This window comes from Tasmannia lanceolata, unplaced genomic scaffold (assembly GCF_043159265.1).
Source record: "Tasmannia lanceolata isolate RefF3 unplaced genomic scaffold, GAP_Taslan_0.1 ptg000012l, whole genome shotgun sequence".
Taxonomy (NCBI): Eukaryota; Viridiplantae; Streptophyta; class Magnoliopsida; order Canellales; family Winteraceae; genus Tasmannia; species Tasmannia lanceolata.
The window spans coordinates 10,279,133-10,299,973 of record NW_027518689.1 but is presented as its reverse complement, the minus strand read 5'-3'; the positions used below and the strand labels follow the sequence as shown (position 1 = coordinate 10,299,973).

At 43.4% G+C, this 20,841-nt stretch overlaps 1 long non-coding RNA gene across 1 annotated transcript in view; it reads left to right on the top strand.

Annotated features, from left to right (window-relative positions):
- LOC143887611 (uncharacterized) overlaps positions 1-16,605 on the top strand; it is a 33,834-nt gene extending 17,229 nt beyond the window's left edge. The window contains exons 2-5 of the long non-coding RNA XR_013254303.1: positions 830-924; positions 11,917-12,014; positions 12,207-12,281; positions 16,087-16,605. This is a non-coding gene — a long non-coding RNA (uncharacterized LOC143887611). The remainder of the gene's footprint in view (positions 1-829; positions 925-11,916; positions 12,015-12,206; positions 12,282-16,086) is intronic.
- Positions 16,606-20,841: the final 4,236 nt, after the last annotated feature.

Here is a 20,841-nt window from a genome sequence, read left to right as displayed (position 1 = left end):
AGTGAATTCCCAAAGTTTCCTATTGACAATAGGAGGTCCTGAAGGAGCATTGCTTTGATGCCAGAGAAAGGGAACTTTAGAAATTTCTAGAGTCGTCTTGGCTTCATTGACTTCTTTGGATATAGGAGGCTTCTTAGGTTCAGTGGTTCTAGGCTCAGGGAAAATTTTGCCGATCCAACCACGAGCTAGAGAGTCCTCAATTTTGTTGCATGTATTAATGAACTGTTTGAGACTGGTGAAACTCTGAATGGCCATGGGACGCTGGAAAGACAATTTCAGATTCTGCTGCATCATATCGATCTGCTCTTCCTCAGTGGGCTTGTTGAGTATCTGAGCTGTCTTATGACGCCAACGTTTCACAAAATCAGAGAAGGATTCCATGGGTTCTTGACTGGTGGTCTGAAGATCCCTACGAGAGATTTCAGTGCCATCTTCGTAGGAGAACTGCTTAATGAACTCATTCATGATTCGTTCCCAACCCATAGTCGTTAGTTCAGGTAAACTTAGGAGTCTTTTTTCATTTTGTACGAGAATAGGAAGCGATTGAAACATGAACGCCTAAAAATGATGTAGTTGAATCTCTCATGTTTATCATTTTCATGTCTGAATTTTTTCTAATTACAATATTTCTTTATTCAATATGTGCTTATTATTTGTTTATCTAAGGGTCTTCATTTTACAGGAAGTGAAAGTAGAATTGAAGAAATAGTTATGAAATGTTTTTATAAATCCTTACACGGCCATGTTTGCATTGCAAGATAAACATTTCAGGGAGAATTTTTTGTTCATTTAATTTTTTCTCTCCTCATAATGTTTATGGCTTATCTAGATTGATAATCGTCATCCATTGAAGGTTCATCTGATTCAAATTGAACAAGGCTGAAGGCTTGGATATATTTGGATGGATATCATTCGTACTGAAAGGTTGGTTCATGTTGAAGGTTCAACTCTCCCTTATTTTGAAGATTGTCCTCTTTATTTTTCGTCATTCTATTTCCTTTCGATCAATAGTAGATATATCAAAATTTTTGTTCAGCTGGGTTTATTGGTTGTAGGTTCAATATATAACTTTTTTCTACATAATCTTGATAAATTGTAGTACTAATTGGATGGTAGAAAACTGTTTTTTTATATCTTTTTCTTTTTTGATCCTACCCAAATATATGACTCGTACAATTACCCCACCCATTTATTTGTTCTTTAATCAACTTCCCCAAAAAACCATTTCTACTTATAAATCTTCCATTTCCACCAAAAAGCAGTTTTAAAGCATATTTTTTCCTTGCCTCGTGCATCGCACGGGTCTGCAACTAGTTCCCATATATAAAGCAGAATCCTCTAAGCTGTGGTGGTGCCACGTGGCACCTTCCTAAACAACCAACTTCTGCGTGATGGGGTATAAAAAGTCACCCCAATCAGGTATCGACACGTGGCTCAGGAGATGGCCCATTAACGAGTTGACACCTGCCCCAGGGGCAGGTGAGGTAATCATTTGAGGGCAGGTGAGGTAATCATTTGAGGGCAGGTGAAGTTTGACCCACTCATGGGCTGACACCTGTCTAAGGGTAAAAGGGTAATCCAATACCCAAGACCCTCACTATAAATAGCCTTCACAAATGCCAAGGTAAGGGACCAAATCCCTAAAAAAGTTACAATCCCTAGTTTTGGCTTTACTCTGTGTTCATGACTGACTTGAGTGTCGACGAGCCCATCTGGAGCTACGACTCCGGGTTGGTCTACTGACCTCGTGCGCTTCTGTGCAGGACACAATCAATTAAATCAGTAACCTTAACCCCCCAAATTAGCTCTTCTGTCACTGCCTCATATGTTACCATTTTTGGGCCTAACAGATTGGCGCCATCCGTGGGACTCGAACTAAAAGCCGTTCTAAAATCCCATTATAAATGGCAGGTCGGAGGAGTGTGCAAGTCCCTGCTACACGGGCGACTAGACCTGCCTCACGTCGCACGGCTCGGAATTGGCGTATCGCTTCGGAGGTGGTTGTTCCCCCAGTGACAGCAGAGCACAACCCAACTCGCTCCGAACATCCGATCCCCATCTCAGCTCCTACACCTGAGTAAATCCAGACACTTTTCCAACAGATGACCACCCTTGTTGATCAGTACAAGAACCTGATCCAACAAGCGCCTCAGCAACACCTCCTAGAGGTTTCCCGACCTGCGCAAGAAAGGTTGAGCCCTCCTAGAGAAGAACCAATACCTCTCCACCGTGATCTGATCCATCACTTTGTTTCAAGACGAGTCCATCACTCCCTGATGAGGCATGCTCAAACAGAGCCTCACCACCGACGCCGATCTCGATCTCGTTCAGTGCATAGACACCGAGCTCGAGATAATCGTGCTGAGCAGGTGAGATCACGGCATCAGCGGAAGAGCTCAGAAAGTCATTCAGACTCGGCGGCAAGTCCCCCTGTGGAAAGGAGAAACAAACTGGTTGTCCGTGTAGGAAGAGAAGCCGATCCAATGCTACGAAGGTTCGAAGAAATAGACCATCGAATCGAGGAACTAGCCAAAGATCATAACCGGCCCATCACAAAATCATTCTCGAGTAGGCCTCACTTTACGGATAAAGTGCTGCGCACACCTGCTCCCAAAGGGTTCAAAATGCCATCAGTCCCGCAATATGATGGAACCACCGACACCGTAGATCACCTGGAGACGTTCAGAACCATGATGCTCCTCCATGGCGCTTCAGACGGGTTCCTTTGCAAGGCCTTTCCCACTACCTTGACGGGGGCCGCAAGATACTGGTATTCGCGGCTTAAGCCAAACTCTATTGATAATTTTGAAGATTTCGGAGATGACCTAGTCCGGCACTTCATGAGTAGTTGGAGGCCCAGAAAAACAGCAGCATCACTAATGGCCCTGAGAAAAGGAGACAACGAATCTCTTAAAGCGTTTGTGAGCCGGTTTAATATAGAAGCTCTTCAGGTACTAAACCTAGATCCCTTCGCTGCCACGAACGCGCTCCTCACGGGTGCCAAATCCAATGAATTTCGGCGGTCAGTAGCCCGCCGAAATCCGCACTCCCTGGCTAACCTCATGGCGGGAGCTGAAGAGTACATATCCGTGGAGGAGACCCTAGCTGCCCTGGATTCAAGCAGGAAGAGAACGTCAGAAGGAAAAAACCCTACCAAACAACGTAGGGATGATAAGCCTCCAATAAGAGAAAGAAGCCCTCAGAGAAAAGAGAATTACACACCTCTTAACACGTCCAGGATTCGTATCTTAGCCGCAATCCGGGAAGAAGACTTCGTTAGATGGCCGGCCAAGATGGTTTCGAAGGAGAACAAGAGGGACAAGTCCAAGTACTGCTGATTCCACAGGGATCACGGCCACGATACTGATGAATGCAGGCATCTGAAAGAAGAAATCAAATTACTGATTAACAGAGGATATCTCAAGAAGTATGTTAAAAATGATGGCAACAGAAGGGAGCGCAGGGAAAGAAGCCCCAGAACAAGAGTCCTCAGAGGTCCCAGCTGTCACCCATGCGGCATGAATCTCCTGCCCTGATGAGCCTGCATCCAGAAATGCATTGATCCCAGCCTAATAGGATCATAAACACGATCTTTGGAGGGCCAGCGGCAGGAGGGACTTCGTCGGCGGCTCGTAAAGCTTATGCTCGCGGAATCAATGCCGTCCATACTTGCAACAAGAAGATGAAAATGGAAAATGAAATCTCATTCTCAGACGCAGATCTCGATAACCTGATGCTCCCTCACGATGATGCTCTGGTCATAACTATGCTCGTTACCAACTGGGAGTTAAAGAAAATCTTGGTTGATAATGGAAGTTCTGCAGACATCCTCTATTATCACGCCTTCAAACAGATGATGATAGGGGATGACCGCTTGAGGCCTGCAAATTCAGACTTGTTTAGATTCTCAGGAGAGGTGGTTAAGGTCAAACGACAGATCGAGCTCCCAGTCCTTGTAGGGGAACCCCCTCGTCAAGCTTTAGTGATGGTCAACTTCCTGGTAGTGAGGGCCACGTCGGCCTATAACGCTATCTTAGGAAGGCCTAGACAAAACCTCATCCGTGCTGTTGCATCTGCGTACCATCAAAACATGAAGTTTATAACACCGAATGGCGTGGGCGAAGTCAAGGGAGACCAGCCAAAATCAAGACAGTGCTATGCCATGGCACTCAAAGGCAAAAATGCACCAGAAGCACTACCAATTGAGCTACTCGATTTGAGAGATGAAGCTCAAATCATCGTGAGCGAATCGGCCGAAGAACTTGTCTCTGTTCTGCTGAACAGAGACAACAAAGAAAAGTTGGTTCAAGTCGGCTCGTCCTTAGGCAACGACACTCTGAAGGAACTCATCCAGTTTCTAAGGGAGAATGCAGATGTCTTTGCATGGGCCCTTGCAGACATGCCCGGGATAGATCCTGAGGTCAGCACGCACAAACTCAGTGTCGATCCTACCTGCAAGCCGGCAAAACAAAAGAGAAGGCATTTCGCCCCAGAGAGGCGATAAGCAATAAGAGAAGAAGTGGAGAGGCTGTTGAGGGCTGACTTCATTCAGAAAATCCAATACCCTGACTGGCTAGCAAACGTTGTGATATTGAAGAAGGCCAACGAGAAGTGGAGAACCTACATATACTTCACCGATTTGAACAAGGCCTGTTCGAAGGATAGCTACCCACTCCCAAAGATCGACTGATTAATAGATGCCACCTCGGGTCATGAGCCGCTAAGCTTTATGGACGCCTTTTCAGGGTACAATCAGATCTGGATGTATGAATCAGACATACCAAAAACATCTTTTGTAATAGATTAGGGAACCTACTGTTACCGAGTAATGCCCTTCGGCCTGAAAAACGCCGGAGCAACATATCAGAGGCTCGTGAGTAAACTCTTCAGGAAGCAAATCGGATGAAACATGGAGGTCTATGTAGACGACATGTTAGTCAAAAGCAAGAAACTTTCGGATCACATATCCGACCTGAAGGAGATGTTCTAGGTTCTGAGGGAACACAACATGAAGCTCAACCCAACCACGTGCACCTTCGAAGTAGCCGCCGGGAAGTTCCTAGGCTTCATGGTGAGCCAAAGGGGAATATAAGCAAACCCAGAAAAAATCCGAGTAGTGCTGGAATTAGGACCACCCACCACCATCAAGGAAATACAGTGACTCAATGGAATGGTGGCCGTGTTTGGACGCTTCTTCTCGAAATCTGCGGAGGTGCCTGCCCTTCTTCAACGCAATCAAGGGGATCAAAACTGCCCCCTGGACGCCAGAATTCAGGAAGCGTTCGAAGAACTGAAGCGATACCTAGCATCCCCAGCGTTGTTAACCAAACCAGAACCTGGGGAAGAATTGATACTGTATCTGTCCGTGAGCTCAGTAGAATTAGCGGCACTTCTAGTTTGAGAAGAGCATAACCGGCAGAAGCCGATCTACTACGTCAGCATGGTACTACATGACGCCGAGGTCAAGTACCAGAAAGTAGAAAAATTAGCACGCCCTCGTGACGGCGGCCAGAAAGCTGAGGCCGTATTTTGAAGCACACATCGTCAAGGTCCTGACAGACCAACCGCTCAGGCAGATCCTTCACAAGTTGGACACCTCAGGATGGCTCATAAAATGGGCTATAGAACTCAGCGAGTTCGACATCCGGTACTTACCAAGACTGGCGATAAAAGCTCAAGTGCTGGTGAACTTCATTGTTGAATGTACCATACCCACGGAAAGTACCGCACCTGACACAGAAGCAGTTCAACCTCCGGGTGGAGAGGAGCTAACTACACCCGGGGGACAAATCCAAGCAGAGACGGTCCGATTTCCAGATGGAGAGATTACGACTGCACCCGAAGGATAGAACCAAGAAAGAATAAATCAACCCTTGGATGGGGAAGTCTGGACCTCACCCAGGGGGCAAAGTTGAGGGGAAACGGATCAACCCCTAGGCGTGGAACTTACTGGTGCACCAGGGGGAATCGGGCGAGGAGGTACGTGCCCAAACCAAGGCGAATCGAATAAAGCTGGAGAGCAGGATCCAACAGATGAGGAGCCGCTCTGGGAATTGTATGTGGACGGATCTTCGAATTCGCTAGGCAGCGGCGCGGGGCTGATCCTCACCGGACCCGAAAACTTTATTATGGATTACACAGTGAGGTTCGGACTCCGTGCATCTAACAACGAAGCAGAGTACGAAGCTGTCATAGCTGGGATGATCCTGGCAATCCAAACACGCGCCCAAAGATTGATAGCCTACAACGATTCCCAACTGGTCGTCAATCAGATACAAGGAACTTATGAAGCCTGCAATGACCGCATGAGCAAATACCTAGCGAAGGCGGGCCTAGCAGGCAGGTTCAAAAGCTTTGAAATTGTTCGGATCCTCAGGACGGAGAATGGAAAGGCAGATGTGCTCTCCTGACTAGCGGCCTCCGGATATATCGCTCTCGGGAGCATCTACATGGAATTTCTGAAAAAGCTCAGCATTGAGAACGAGATCATCGAGGTAATGCAGGTTGACCATGAACCCTGCTGGATGGATGAGATCATCAACTACTTACGTGATGGAAGGCTTCCCGAAATAAAGAAAGAGGCCTGCAAAGTAGTTCGTAGAGCAGCCAGGTTTTTCCTTGACGGTGAGAATTTGTACAAAAGGTCGTACACCCTCCCTTATCTGAAATGCCTCCGGTCGGACGATGCAGCATACGTCTTGCAGGAGACCCACGAGGGAATATGTGGGGAACACTTGAGAGGAAAGGCCCTGGCCATCAGGGTGCTGCTAAGAGGATTGTACTGGCTGACCTTGAGGCAAGACGGGCTGAATCTTGAGAAGAACTGCGAGAAGTGGCAGAAATTCTCCCGTTCCAGTCACCAACCGCCTATGCCGATGGCTCCGATTATCAGTCTGCTCCCTTTTGCAGTATGGGGAATGGATATCTTGGGACCTTTCCCACCACCCTCCGGAGGGCGTGAGTTCGTTGTAGTCTCCATAGACTACTTCACCAAATGGGTGGAGGCGGAACTCCTGGAAGTCAGTGGTCTACCGATTCGGGATCCCTCGTGTCTTGATAACAGACAACGGCAGGCAGTTCGACAACAAAACTTCCGAAAGTTCTGTTCGGATCTAAAAATCGAACAAAGGTTTACGTCTGTGGCACATCCTCAGACGAATGGGCAGACTGAGGTCACGAATAGAATCCTCCTCCAGCGGATCAAGAAGAGGTTGGATGAGAAAGCAGGACGATGGGCAGATGAACTCTACCACGTCCTGTGAGCGTATCGCACTACCCCGCGCACCGCAACAGGAGAATCCCCCTTTAATTTAACCTTCGAAATCGAGGCAGTAATTCCCATTGATATCGGTGTCCCGTCCCCCCGAGTGGCCGATTTCAATGACCAGTTCAATTGCGAAGGACTTCGTGCAAACTTAGATTTGTTAGAAGAAATTCGAGAAGAGTCCTGTATTAGGGCGGTCGCCTACAAACAGAAGGTTGCCAGCTGCCACGACGCCAAAATCCTCCCAAAAGAATACCGAGTGGGCGATCCGGTCTTAAGAAAGGCAGCCGTATCCCAACCAAGGAAAGTGGGTAAACTCTCCCCGACCTGGGGGGGCTATCGCATGAAAGAAATCATACGGCCAGGGAGCTACAAGCTGGAGACCCTGAACGAGCTGCAGCTCCCCCATGCATGGAATGCAAAAAACTTGAGGAGATTCTACCAATGAGAGAGATGTTGTACTCCTTCCCCCATGCTCGAGAGTTGGAAAAAATCCAGCCAAAATTTTACACCATGTTGGAAATCAATGAAATGTTTTGTCGCCTCAACGCAGCACGAAAGCCTTAGCAATCAGCTCGGGCATATCAAAACCGATTAGAAAGGTTAAAGTCCTAGCCCACAGGACCCAGCTTCGATGGGTGGATTAAAACCGAGCTGATTGGTTCAGAAAAAAAAAAAGCCAAAGCAAGCAGCTTCGGCATATCAAAACCGATCAGAAAGGTTCAAGTCCTAGCCCGCTGGACACAGCTTTGGTGGGCGGATTAAAACCAAGCTGATCGAGCGTATAAAAAATGACCAGGACGGTTAGGTCGTATTCCACCCAGCATAGCTTGGGTGGAAGGATTAAGACCGGACTGATTGGTTTCAATAACCGAAAAAACCAGGGAATTAAGTTCGGCCAAGTTGAAACTGATATGAACACAAGTGGAAGCAATGAACTCAAACACTTAGAAAATATTCATAAAGTTTCTATTCATAGAAGCCCAGAAGGGCAGATGTACAAAAAATAAGCCCCGAAGGGAAGATCCAAAAAGTTACAAAACTGCTCACAAAAAGGGAAAAGAGAAGATCAGGACTCCTCGCAGCTACCATCCTGGCGGCCGGTCGTTCTTGAGGTGTCTGCAACAGGAGGGGCGTTCTGCTCACCCACTTCTTCCACCTCCGGCTCGGGCAAGGTAATATCTTCCAGAACGACATTCGGATGAGCCGCCTTGACCCGCTCAAGGCAGTCTGCAAAGCCCAGTCTATAAGAGTCCTCAGAAAGGGTGACGAGCTCATTTTCTTTTTCCTGCACGGCCTCCTTCAGCTTCTTTTGGGATCACTCTCTTAGCCTGTTGTAAGAGTCGAGGGCCTTCTCCCCTTGAGCCGCTAACTCTGTGGTCAGCCTGTCAATCTCTTTATCCTTGTCCTGAAGGGACTCGTTCAGCTTCTTCGCCTCCTTCTCAAGTTTACCGACCTTAACTTGAGATTCGGTGATTGCCCTGGAGAAGCCCAGCTCTTCTCGCACAGATCGGTCCAGTAACATCCGATCTAAAAATGAAGTCAATTAGTAAACAGAAGCAATAGGCTGGATAATGGAAGAGCAGAAGCTAAACTAAGATTTCGAGAGCACACCTGATAAATCGAGGTGAACATGGCCTCCTCGGCTGTGCCCGGGGGCTCGTTCATAACCTTGAGCCTATCCTCTTGCAACCGGCCCTTGGTGATAATCTCCCGAGCTACCCGGCCATCCCCTAGACCGGAGTCATTCTTCTGAACAGCCCAATTCGGGCGGAAAACATTGTCCCCGGGTTGCAAGGGGGAGGGGGCAACAACTTGGACTACATCCTGTCCGGACCCTCCAGCCCGGCCACCGAGTTTCCCTCCTACGATCTTCACTGTAGGCCTACCCCCCTTGTCGGGCCGTACACCCCTTTGTCCTGAGCGGCTGGAGGGGTGGATGATTCTGGTGCCCTCCTCTTCTGGCCCTGGCCGAGGACGTTCTGTCTCACCTTCTCAAGCACGGACTGCTTTTGCATTTCTGAAAAATAAGCCAAGAAAAAACCAAGTGTCAGAAACCGGACAGGGAGATGAAAAGAAGAGTAAAGGGCGCAAAGATACGGCCAGCCTAGAGACACCTACTCGCTCAGGTCGCAATACTAATGCCGAGCCTGACCAGAATTTCCTCCCTAGAAAATTCAGAGCAATGAATCAAGCCATCGCGCTGTATCTCCTCACAGATCCGGGCGAACGTCACCTCATCCTCCGCCTCAAGGTTGGGCTTACAGTGTGTGTTAGGGGTGGACCATTTAAGGGGAACCAGCCAGACCCCAGATGGATCCGTGTCCTCGACATACAGAAACTTATTTTTCCACCCATGGATGGAGGTCGGGATGCCAGTGATCATCTTCACCTCAGTCCGTTGGCTGATATAGATCCAACCTCCATCCTGATGCCTTTTCAGATGCTCGCACATATGGAACAGCGGTATGGACAAGTTCCTCTGAAGGCGACCTTGCACCATGTACATGAAGCCGACCAGTGTTATCCATGAGTTCGGTACCACTTGAGCCGGGACCAGACAGTAATATCGGAGAACCTCAGCGAAAAAGGGATTTAGGGGAAACCTGAGCCCATCCTTAAGGGCCTCCTCGTACACGCAGACATTGGAGCCCATCCTCAATTGCCGCCCTCAGTCTAAACCGTCAAGGAATGCAGTATCTATCCCTAACCTCCCCTAATCGAGACTCATCGAGGAGGTTCTCCTCGTAAACAACTTGAATGTTGTACTGTGGATTGGCCTCCATCCGGGCCTCGGCTATGACCTCAGTCGCCCGCCTTGGAACAAAGGAGGTAGAGTGTGTGTAGCCGACCAGAGCATTTCACTTGGAGACTCGGTTCATCCGACCGTTCGTACCACCGCCAGTCGAACTGAAAAGCAATCCACCAATTCCACCCATCTAGTCCCCTAAGCACAACCTTTCATACTTCCCCAAGTCATTAAAATGACCTGAGGAATTGGGGGGCAAATGATGGGGTATAAAAAGTCACCCTAATCAGGTATCGACATGTGGCTCAGGAGATGGACCGCTAACGAGTTGACACCTGCCCCAGGGGCAGGTGAAGTTTGTTCCACTCATGGGCTGACACCTCTGTTAGGGTAAAAGGCTAATCCAATACCCAAGACCCTCACTATAAATAGCCTTCACAAATGCCAAGCTAAGGGACCAAATCCCTAAAAAAGTTACAATCCCAAGTTTTGGCTTTTCTCTCTGTTTATTACTGACTTGAGTGTCGAAGAGCCCATCCGGAGCTACGACTCCGGGTTGGTCTACTGACCTCATGCGCTTCTGTGCAGGACTCAATCAATTAAATCAGTAACCTTAACCCCCCAAATTAGCTCTTCTATCACTGCCTCATCTGTTACTAGTTTTGGGCCTAACACTGCGTATAGATCTTTTTAAGCTATTAAATCTCATGTAATATCTCTTTCCCTCTCCTAAATCTCTCTCAACAAATAAATCTCCAATAACAAATCTATTAAATCTCCTATTAAATCTTCAAGATAAATACACTTTCTTATTCCTAAAACCTCATTAAATCACCTTCCAAAACGTGTTTTGTATCCTTTAAAAATGTCTTTTAAAATCCTATATAACGTGGTGGTTCCAATGTTAATTCTACTTTCGTTTTTTCACGTTTCTTTTACTAATTTTTCTCCATAAATTACGATATAAAACTCAATAAATAAATCCTATCCGTTTTCCTACATTCTAAGTTACCAACGCTATTTCTACTTTCCTTTCCCATTGTTTCTTTAGTTATTTTTCTCCATAACATACGTTATAAGTCACCTAAATTCACGTGTAACTTTTCTACTCTTTAAAGAAAAAAAGACAATGCGCACTCTCTCTCTCTCTCTCTCCTCTATGCGTTAAAGGGCTTTAGTTTTTCTTCTCTTAGGGTTTCTTCTCACAAGTTATCTCATATGTCGATTCTTCTTCCGGTTTCTATTTTTCCGTTCTTCCAGGGTTTGTTTAAAATGGAAGTAAATGCGGCTTCTGATCTCCCAAACGCCCAAACCCTATTTTCGTTTCACATGTTTTTCTCCACCATTAAAAACGGCAGAAGGTTTGGAAGAGAATCACAATGTTTTCTCCTTCCCCGAAGTGTTTTCTCAGATCATTGTTTTTCCAACACAGTAATATATTTCTTACAAAGGTATCTTCTTTCTATCCGAATTATTTCTTTCCTGCACGATTTGCTTTGAAATTCTTTGATATGTTTTCATAAAAAATAATGCATGGATGACAATTCTTGGATGGTTTTTTGTTCTTTTTAGTGTTTGGTAGTTGTCTAAGATCTAAGCATGAATTGGGTTCTATTGTTTGTACTTGGTTTTTATGGGCTTTGTTTTCCTGTTTTTTTATTGGTTTTTTGTTTGCTTTATTATTATTATTTTTTTTTTTGGTTTTTCATTTTTAGGGTTTGGTGTTATATGAGATTTAAGGAAGGATTGGTTCTATTGTGAGTGATTGATTTTTATGGGCTTGATGTGAGCTTCATGAGCTCTATTATTTCTATTGGTAATGATTTATATTTCATATGTTACTTTGTTTTTCAATTTTTTGAATTTTCTCTCTCTTTTTGTTGTTTTCTTTTTTTCTTTTTAGGGTTTGGTAATTGTTTGAGATTTGGTAATTTTTTTGGGCGTGATCTTGACGCTTGGATTTCTTGATAACCTCCCCCCATCAGAAGGATAAGATCAAAGGTTTGTTTTCTTCTCTTAATTTTTTTATCTGCCTTCTCTTTGCTTTTCTTTGTGTATATTTTTTCAGTCGATTCCTAACTATTTCTTACCTTCATGGAATTTTCCATGTCATACAACAATTCGTAGTCGGCAGAAAGAGATTTGGATCTTTTTATTTATTTTTTTATTTGAGTTTTTTTGTCTCTTTCACAGATTCTATTTCCCCCCTTGTATGCATCCATTCCTTAAATTGCCTCCCCTGCCTTTGATACATAAATTATATCCCAGGTTTGTTCCATACTCAAAATTTGTTTCTTTTTATTTTGTGATAATAGTAATCCATTATCTTAATGCAAATTTCCATTTAAGCCCTTGGATTTATATTTGCAAATGAAAAATTGTTGATGATTTGAAATATTAGATGTGTTGGGAAAGTTGCCTTGTTTCCCAGTTGGCGACGGTGGGAAGGTAGAGATGAAATAGGAAAGTGCCTATTTAGTCTTATTTAGAAAACCTATGTATGTAAGGAGAGTTTCTCTTTGGGAAACGGTGGGTGAGAGAGAGTAAGAGAGAATGGAAGAGAAAGAAAGAGAGGAGAGAGAGAGAAGGGAAAGAAGTAGTGGGCTACCTCTTAGGTTATTCTCTTGGGGTTTTCTCTTGGTTTCTCTTATGGGTTTCTCTCGGGTTACTCTTGTACGATCATGGGTTGGGAAGCAAGGAAAGGGTTGCAGATTTTGGGTTTTGGTTTAAATCCATTGTAATTCTTGTCTATTGTTTTCTCATAGTGGAAGATCGTGTTTCTCGCCCGTGGAGTAGGCTTGACCGAACCACGTAAAATCTTGGTGTTCATCTTGTGACTTGTTTTTTTTTTTTATCTTTCCCGTTTAATTTGTGCACGATCGGATTGGATTGCATGACGGATTTTCTCAACAAGTTGTATCAAAGCTCAGGTGGAGCGATCGTCGAGGCCGGGTGGAGTGATCGTGGGTGTTGTGGTTGGATTGCGGTTAAAGCGATCTTTGGGAGTAGAAAGATTGTCCACGAAAGATTTTCGTTCGAGGTGGAGCGCTACACCGTGGAGTTCAGAGTAATCTGAGATGGCAGTAAAATCAAGTTCTACTCAGTTCAACATCGACAGATTTGACGGAAAGGGCAGTTTCACCCTATGGCAGATGAGGGTGAAGGACATCCTAGTTCAACAGGGCTTGGTTAAGGCGTTAAAGGGAAAAAGGATGGGAAGCCGGAGAAGATGACGGGTGCCGAGTGGGAAGACATAGAATCGAAAGCGGTCAGCATGATTCCACTATGTCTGGCAGATAACGTCATTTTAACGCTATGGAAGAAGAAGATGCGCCTAATTAGGGGAGAAATTGGAAAATCTTTATATGTCAAAAAGCTTTGCCAACTGGTTGTATCTGAAGCGGCAATTGTACGGGCTGAAGATGCAGGAAGACGGGGATCTTCTGGAACACATTACAGTGTTCAACGGGCTTGTGGATCAACTCCACAAGGTTGACGAAAAGTTGAAGGAAGAAGACAAGGCCCTTTTGCTTCTTACTTCGCTTCCTGATTCGTATGACAACCTAGTGACGACTTTGTTGTATGGTAAGGATACAATAAAGTTAGAGGAAGACAGGAAGTCATGACGTCGCTCTTGTCGAATGAGATGCAAAAGAAACCTGTTCTTGGTAGAGATGAAGAGCATGGGTTGGTTGTTCATGGCGGGAATCAAAGAGGAAGGTCATCTGACAGGGGATCTAGTAAAGGCAGGTCAAGATCCAGGGTTGGCGGAAAGGGCGTGCAATGTTACCATTGCAAGGACTATGGCCACATCAAGCGGGATTGTCTAAAGCGAGCTGACCGAGTGGACAATGGTACTACGAATGCTGTGGTGGCGGTAACGGGTGAACAAAGCGAAGTGTTTGGAGACGTTCTCACAGTCTCCTCAAGTAATCACACTTCCCGTGATGAGTGGATTCTATATTCAGGTTGCTCTGTTCATGTATGCTCCAGGAGGGAATATTTTGATACGTTCCAGGAGATAAGGGCGGGTGTAGTGTCATTGGGTGATAGGTCTACTTGTGACATCACGGGAGTTGGAACGGTGAAGATCAAAATGTTTGATGGAGTGGTTCGTACTTTGGGTGGTGTGATCCCAAAGATACGGAGGAATCTAATATCTCTTGGCCAGTTGGACTCTAAGGGCTGCAAGTAGATCCATGAAAATCACACGCGGCTGTATGGTTCTGATGAAAGGAGAGGAGTGTGGTGGATTATATCGTATGGTCGGGGATACGGTGACTAGTGTTCCTAAGATCTCGATGGCTAGTTAGAAACGGGGTAATTGTGTGCGTACACGTAGGGTCTCTTTTGCAGTTGGTGCAGAGACGGGTTTCCAGGTTGCAGATGATGGTGGGAAGGTGACAGTACCTGCGTTGGGGAGGATGGATTGAGATCCCTCTCCAAGGTTGACTGGGTGAGTCAATGGGTTGGCAGCTACACATGTGCATTGGCCGTGCTGATCGAATCGGAACGAGTCAGAACCAGTTGATTCGAGGGTGTGTAGCTGGTACTTCGGAAGGCCAATGGTGGTTTGCTGTGAAAGTGGACCGGTGGCAACGTCAACGGAAAATCTTCAGGTTGCTGGGAAATAAGCCAAGGTGGAGATTGTTGGGAAAATTACCTTGTTTCCCAGCTTGCTACGGTGGGAAGGTAGAGACGAAATAGGAAAGTGCCTATTTAGTCTTGTTTAGAAAACCTATCTATGTAAGGAGAGTTTCTCTTTGGGAAACGGTGGGTGAGAGAGAGAAAGAGAGAAGGGAAAAGAAAGAAAGAGAGGAGAGAGAGAAGGGAAAGAAGTAGTGGGCTACCTCTTAGGTTATTCTCTTGGGGCTTTTTCTTGGTTTCTCTTATGGGTTTCTCTCGGGTTACTCTTGTACGATCTTGGGTTGGGAAGCAAGGAAAGGGTTGCGAATTTTGGGTTTTGGTTTAAATCCATTGTAATCCTTGTATATTGTTTTCTCATAGTGGAAGATCATGTTTCTCGCCCGTGGAGTAGGCTTGGCCGAACCACGTAAAATCTTGGTGTTCATCTTGTGGCTTGTTTGTTTATTTTATCTTTCCTGTTTAATTTGTGCACGATCGGATTGATTGCCCGGCGGATTTTCTCAACAAGATGCATGTAACTCTGTCTCATTGTTTCCAATCTATTTTCCTAAAACCACTTGCCTGATTGGGAGGTTGGTTTAGTAATATTTCACATTTTTACCTGGTGACTTGATAGTGAGAACCACTTACCCCAGTTGTTCGTCCAAAAGCTTCAATGAAGGGACCTTAACTATGTATGCTAGCCAATTCAAAAATGGAACACTTTGCTCCTTTACCGGTGCATTCAACATTTGATAGTAAATGATCGCTTTCAGTTTCACATATTTCTCTGAAAATCTGAAAAAGACGTCTAACAATGATGAATGTAAGAAATTTTGCAATCCCCCATCAACAGCAGTGAGAAAAACAATCTCTAATGCAAGTGATAATGCATACTGAAGAATGACATTTTTTTTAAGCAATGTTTTTTTTAATGTTAATGATCCATTTATTTGCTATAGATTGGTTTTAGTTTCACAATTAGCGTGTGATCAAAGAAGAGAAGGTAATTATCTGTTGGAATAGAGGCATTGCCTCTTTGATTAAATGGTTACATGCATGCCCAGAAGTCATGGCAGACCAATCAGCCATATTTATCTTAGCTAAATATACTCTCTCTCGAAGAAGCCTAAGAGAGTATACTCCTTTGACATTGAAACCAAGTCTATAGATGATTCTCATACCCACCATTCCAAGATAGCTACGATTGCTACTTTTTTGTCATCTTCTTGGACTTTTGGATGCTTTTATCTTGAATTCTTTATTGAAATTTCATTTGGTTCTCAATTTAATACATTGGCGGTGTTCTATATGAACAAAGTGAACAAATTGAACACATAAGTGAAATTGTATATCAAATGTAAAAAAAAAAATACTATTTTTTAAGTGTCTGTATTATTGGCACAAATGTATTCCTTTACTGTAACTATTCATGTTATTCTTGCAGTACATTTTCTGTACACGATGGCATTTCAAGTGTTGGTACAGGGGAGAACACAAATGTCCGTGGTTTGCCCAAAGAAATCTTATCCAAGTGTTGTGGTATACTGTTATTTCACTGTTCAAGCTGTTCCATACTATTCGGAGACTGCTAATTGATCACTGTTCAAGCTGTTCCATACTATTTGGAGACTGCTAATTGCGCATTATATTCGCTGGCAAACCAGATTACTAATATTAAATGTAAGTTTGGAGCATTATATTACAAACGCAACATGACTACTAGGCGCAAAGAAGTGGGTGAATTTAGCCTCAATCAGTGAACAGTGCTCACACAGAAACCTGGGGGATTTTATCCATTTAGGAGTAATATCATTTCACTATATTTATTATTTTGGTAAATATTAGTGTGGGATTTGATAATAATCTTATGAATTCCATTGTTTTTTGGTTAAAATTGGTATTGTATTACAACTAAAAATTGTTTTTTGTTCAACATAAATGCCCTCTCGCTTGTTTGGATGGATTTCTTATGGCCTCTTCTGTTAAAATTTTATATAACTTACTTACTAATATTTCTTCGTTCTTTTCTTTACTATATTTTAAATATTTATAAATCTTCATTTTTTGGGCCGCACCGTGCATCGCACGGGTCCGCAACTAGTTAGTATTAAAGTAGAACCCTAAGAATGTGCTGCTTATGTCATCCCACGTGCACTTATTATGTATATTTTATGCAGCCCATCTTTCTACAACCGTTGGCAATTACAGTGGGCCTTCTCTTGCTATGGCCGAAATCTCTGTGAAGCAAAAATTCGGATTTAAAATATTCAGTGGGTCCGCTTGGATTAATCCAAATACACGGAAATAAAATTTGACCTTCACAAATTTGGGTAGCCGGCATTCCTAAAATAAATTTTAATTTTCCAAAATATGGCGGATCCCACCTGTTGGGCTAGACACACACACACATGGGAGGATAATCCAAATTGTCCACTTAATGAGTCCACATAAGTCGCATCCCAAAATATCATTTCTATTGGCTGATCTAAACCGTTTGCTTGACAAGCCACAACGTAATTCCTCTATGCTTAATCCAAGCTGTCCATTTAATGGGCTAAAATGCATTTTGGTTGTACCTCTACTGCCGTTTCTAAGGGCATGGTGGACCTCTAAACTCCTTCCCATTAAATGGATGATTCGGATCACTCTATAGTGTGAGCTGCCATGTAAATTGGCCGAGCCCCTTGAATCTTTTTCATGGGCTGATCTCAATCGTCCAAAAAGTGAGTCATGACTCAACTAATTGTGCCAAAAAATTATTCCCAAGTGATGATCCCAACCATTCAACTTTTGGTTCTCGGCCTAGATGAGTTAAAATTTCAAAATCTATGTATAGGAAGATTCGAGCCACCCAATTGAATGATTGCAATGTAAATGATGGGAAATTCTTTATTTTTATATCTTTTTAGCTCCATTCTCCGTAGGACTTCGGGAATAACCCTGAAATACCAAAAACAGAGAAACTACCTTAATAGTACCTCTCTAAATATAAAAAATGCATGATTTATACACGTACAATTCACAAATAAATGTGCTCATCAAAGGGGTTTCTCGATATAGGATTGGGAGAGAGGGAGCCCCAAAAGGGGTTTGGAGAAAGGAGAGGGAGAGGGATGAAAGGACTTGCTGCAAGGGTTTTTGGATAAGCATGGAGAGAGAGAGAGAGAAAGAGAGAGAGAGAGAGAGAGAGAGAGAGAGAGAGAGAGAGAGAGAGGCGTGTCGAATCTTTGGGAAGAAATCTTGGCAACAGATGGATGGAGTGGATGGAACTACGTGAGATGGGACACGTGGAACAGGAACGGTACATAGCCTAAGGTCATTAAAAACTATAGAGATACGAATTATTTAGGGACTGAATGTTAAAAGTGTATGAGAGAGAGTGCAAGAGAAAAATCGGCAGCTAAAAAAAAGAATTCTCTTTTTCCTCTTGCTATAGTGTAGTAGATTGTAGAAGAGTGTGATAGCAAATTTATTGCAACTTTTCCATGGGAAGTGATATATTCATCCCCCTTTCTTCCCCAGCCCACCTCACATTTGTTTCGTGTATTTATGACTACTTTATACGCTAGAAGAGGGTGGCTTGGTGATTTGCTAGGCAACATGGTAGCCATTTACCGGCTCAGTTTTGCAAGAGAGAACCGATTGTGAGTCGAAAACTGGATTATTGGACTCAAAATTAAGGCCCTATTTGTTTTGGATTTTGAGAATTGATTTTCAATCTAAAACTGATTATTTGACTCAAATTAGCTTTGGACCCAAAACCGATTCTCTAAATCCAAAACAAACAAAGCCTAAACCTTTTTTGAGTCCAATAATTAGTTGGACTCAAAATCAGTTTACAAAATCCAAAACAAATAGTGCCTAAATCTTGGAAACAAAAGAAATTCCTAAACAATTTCTTCACGAGAAATGTTTTTCCTGTAATCCAAACAGGGCAGAGCCATCTTTATTTTTTTTGAAAGTTGACATTTTATTGAATAGTGGTTGGCACAAGTTGTCCCCGCCATTATACAAAAGTGGAACAAAGTCCATTTACATTCCTTACAGGAAATTACAGAGATGTAAAGACCGTGATTTCCTCCTTTAGCACTCCTGCTTTGGCTAAAACAACCGCCTCTTCGTTCGCCGATCTTCTCCGGTGCTCAATTCTAGGCAAGGATTTAAATTTCGGTTTCGGTACCTATTTCGGACCCCACCGAAATCCGAAATTTCGGCGAAATCCGAAGCTTCGAAATTTGGGACTGAAATTCTGAAATTTCAGCCTAAATTTTGTAACATTTATTTATTTTAAAAAAAAATGCCATTTTCTTGAAATTTCGGTTAATTACAGAAATTTAGGACCACAATTCTGAAATTTCGGCCAAAATTTGGTATTTCGCGAAATATCAAATTTCGGTTTCGGTCCCCACCGAAATCCGAAATTTTTGTCCAAAATTTTGGATTTCGGTCTGAAATTTAAAACCATGATTCTAGGTTGCAGCACCCCTATGAGGTCAAGGATTTCTGCTATGACATTCTGGAGGCACCAATGCCCTGTTGAAGTACCCGAAGCCCAGCCCACTGCATTTGTGGAGTCCCCTTCCACTATTAGAGATCGCAAATTGTGTTCATAAGCCCATCGTAGTCTAAAGAGTAAGGCTTTGATTTCGGCCTCGTTAGCATCACAAATTGTAAGAACCGGTAAAATATATATATATATAAATATAAAAATGGCCTCATAGGTGGGTAATCATCGGCCATTACTCATTTTCCCCAAGTTAATCGGGCATGAGGACATCTGGCATAATGGGGCGTACACGATTCGAACCCAAGTCTAAGCTAAGATTGAACGGCTTCCTACCACTAAGCCACCGCCCCAGATGTCAACAAAAACGGAATAGATATATATATATATGTTAAAAATTTCCAATAGTCACTATTCACAATTACTATTCACAATAGTCACTATGCGAGATTACTATGCAGAAATACTATGCAAGTTCACTATTGAGATACACTATTTAAAAGTATTATTCACAGTAGGACCCACCGAGTACTATTCATAAGCGGGTCCCACATCAGCGGGCCCCATACAAGCAGGCCCCACATAAGCGGATCCAACACCAGTGGGTCCCACATCAGCGGGTCCCACACGAGCGGGCCCCACGACCAGCGGGTCCTACCACCAGCGGGACCCATCCCTAGTGGAAACGAAAATATCATCGCACCGACGAAAATAATAATAAAAAAATGCAAAAATACTATTGACCGACAAAATTAATAATAAAAAAATATTATTAACTATGCAAAATACTGTTAACCGACGAAAATAATAATTTAAAATAGTAAATAGTTTTTACTATGCAAAAGTACTATGCAAAAATACTATTGACCGACAGAAATAATAATTTAAAATAGTAAATAGTCTTTACTATGCAAAAAGTACTATGCAAAAAAAATGTCTATAAATAGAGGAGGAGGAGGAGAAGAAAAGGAGAAGAGAAGAGAAGAGAAGAGAAGAGAGAGAGAGAGAGGAAGAGAAGAGAAGAAAGAGAAAGAGGAAGAGAGAGAGAGAAGAAGGAAAAAGAAAATCCACTACCAAGTAAGTCTTTTATAATAGTCTCTCTTTCATGGTTGGTTCTACCACCTAAATTATTTAATGATCTCTTTCAATGGTTGGTTCTACCACCTAAATTATTTAATGATCTCTTTCATGGTTGGTTCTACCACCTACCTATATTTTATTTGAAGTAATGGTTGGTTTTACCACCTATATGGATAAAGTAATGGTTGGTTCTACCACCTATATACTTAACGGTGAAATACTAGCATAGTAACCGTAAAGTAAACTTTATCAACTTATGGTGAAATGAATAGTGACATGATGGGGCCCACATAAATAGTGACATGATGGGGCCCACATAAATAGTGACATGATGGGGCCCACATGAATAGTAGCATGTGGGGCCCACATGAATAGTGAACACAGGGAACCTTATTTTAGGACATAAATGGACACAGAAAGGACAAGTGTTGTCTGTGTGATATTAAAAGGACCTAGACTAAAATAAGTTGACCTATTTCACTTATTTGCCTACAGGAGCCATCTCGTCCTACTGCGACTATAAGAAAAGGCAGGTGACAGCTAGACCTTGTCTTGTAATGGTGTTCAATATAATTGTCTATGCAATGTAGCTCTGCTTATAAATTGCCTGATAAA